This window comes from Berghia stephanieae, chromosome 3 (genome assembly GCF_034508935.2).
Source record: "Berghia stephanieae isolate SIO BIC M18660-M18661 chromosome 3, UCSD_Bste_1.3, whole genome shotgun sequence".
NCBI lineage: Eukaryota > Metazoa > Mollusca > Gastropoda > Nudibranchia > Aeolidiidae > Berghia > Berghia stephanieae.
The window spans coordinates 49,249,350-49,251,849 of record NC_088362.1 but is presented as its reverse complement, the minus strand read 5'-3'; the positions used below and the strand labels follow the sequence as shown (position 1 = coordinate 49,251,849).

Sequence of the window (2,500 nt, the reverse complement as noted above, 5' to 3'; positions counted from 1 at the left end):
GGGGATCGAACCTTAGACCTTCTTATTACCAGTCAAACGTACTACCGTTTGATAACGGGGGATGGTTATTGGACTCAATTATTTTCTTTATGCTAATATTTGTTAGTTTAACTCATACATATAATCGATGTAGGTACATGGTATGCTGAGTTAAAATATTATATTATTATTGTATCGGTTACTTCCGGTTGCTATACAAACGCCTCCATCTTGGATTTTAACTTGCAATTTTTAAAATGATAGGGTTTCACATTATTCAATATATTGATTTAAAGTGTTATACTACATATATTTCAATACAATATCTTACTTTTCTTAGAAGCTATTTGGTTTTATTGGTAACTTTTTTTCATGCTTTCTTTTACAGTACTGTATAAGAATTTTTTTTTGAAAATAGTATACTAAAAAAATAATTAAAAAATAAAGATAATATTACAAACCTAGAAAAAACCCATCAAAAAGCTTCCGATAAAAATTTCGTATCAGCATTCACACTAAATTAGAAGGAAATCGGTTTTAAAATAAAAAGGTCGATAAAAAATAATGAGTCCATATCGTCATTTTGAGAAATCAAACTGGAATATAAAATAAAACATAACAAAACAGACTATGATAAATACAAAAACCCAACCAAACACTACAAAATTATGCTAAACCATTATAAACAAGTGTTAGATGTTTTCCCCGTTTATTCCCCGAAACGTTTCGCTCATAAATTTGACCTTTGACATGCTCAGAGACGGCCTCAAGACAATCTCTGCTATACCAAACAAGATACGATAAGCCAGAAGTTGGTCAGATCTAAAGTATTTAACCTTTTAAAAAATCTAGAGCATTTATATAGCGCAAGATACACTTAACGTGCTCAAAGCGCTTTACAAGCGGTCCCTGACCAACACCAATGTAGCCTTGTGGTATGACACGCCTTCGGTTCTGAAGGTCCGGGGTTTGAGTCCTGTTCTGAGTGGCGCATAGTTGGGTCCTTTGTCACTTTACTCACATTGTCTCATCCTACTCAGGTTTTAAATTAGTAACCAGTCGTTAACAGCATTGTCTATGTCCGAAAAAAATGTAATATCGCCTAACAGACGTCATGTTTCGTCCTATATGCTAAATGTTGCTGTTGGCTAGCGACCCCTTGTAAAGCGCTTTGAGAATATTGAGTCGATTATCCTCTGTATAAATGCTCAAGTTTGTTTGTTAATTCATAATGTGTTTTACGTCCTCGGCACCAACGATAAAATCAAAGAACAATCTTCAACTCCAAGGCAGGTCTCATTTGTTCAGAGGGGCAGCGTGGCTCAACGGTACGGTCATTGCTTCGTACCCGAAAGGTAACGAGTTCGATGGCCCGCCGCTGCGCTGTGTGGCCTTGAGCAAGTCACCTCGCCCTAGCTCAATTTTCGGCGCTGCATTGCGGCTAACGCCTGGGTTATTCTAGTCTTCCCTTGGAATAGACCCTAGAGACAAATTTCCCCTATTGGATGAATAATGGGAATTCTAATTCTTGGCAATTATTCATCCGTTCTTTATTCTACGTTCATATTATCACATAAAAACAACCAAAAATAAAGGTAAAATTAAATAAGATAAAAGAAATAAAAGAAAACCAAAAAACAATACCAAAAAAAAAAATGCCCCACAAAAAACAAACAAACAAACAAACAAAACAAAATTTTAAATTTCACAAACAAAAAAAAAACAATTGTTATGAACTTTGGAAAGTTTAATGAAAAAGTCATGTCATTTTCAAAGATCAATTGATTAGAAAGGACCTAAGCACCCCGTGATTATAATGTTATTGATTATCATATTTTGATTTATCAGGTTCAAAGTGACATGATGGGAGTTAATGAAGTGATCTTTTTGTGTTTGAGAGTTGTATCGATATTGAGATGTGATCGAATATCGATTCTATAATAAACAGGAAGTCATAAGAATATCAAAAATAATATAGCATCAAACGGCGCACCTGCACCGAGTGAAAAATCAATTCGGTTGTAGAAGATGTTGATATAAATATTCATGATGTTGGTTATACTGATGATGATTAGGATGATGATGAAAATCGATGGTGATGATAATGATGATGATTATGGTGGTGGTGGTGATGATGATGATGGTGATGATGATGATGATGATGATGATGATGATGATGATGATGATGATGATGATGATGATGTTGTTGATGATGATGATAATGATGATGGTGATGATGATAATGAGGAGAAGGAGGAAGAGGAGGAGGATTATGATGATGATGATGATGATGTTGATGACGATGATGATGATGAAGTAGTAGTAGTAGTAGTAGTAGTAGTAGTAGTAGTAGTAATAGTAGTAGTAGTAGTAGTAGTAGTAGTAGTAGTAGTAGTAGTAGTATAATAGTAGTAGTAGTAGTAGTAGTAGTAGTAGTAGTAGTAGTAGTAATAGTAGTAGTAGTAGTAGTAGTAGTAGTAGTAGTAGTAGTAGTAATAGTAGTAGTAGTAGTAGTAGTAGT

General features: G+C 34.3%; 1 protein-coding gene across 2 annotated transcripts in view; it reads left to right on the top strand.

Annotated features, from left to right (window-relative positions):
- The window catches only part of LOC144969566 (uncharacterized), an 18,232-nt gene that overhangs the window by 7,417 nt on the left and 8,315 nt on the right, over nt 1–2,500 (top strand). The gene's annotated exons all lie outside the window — the stretch shown is intronic.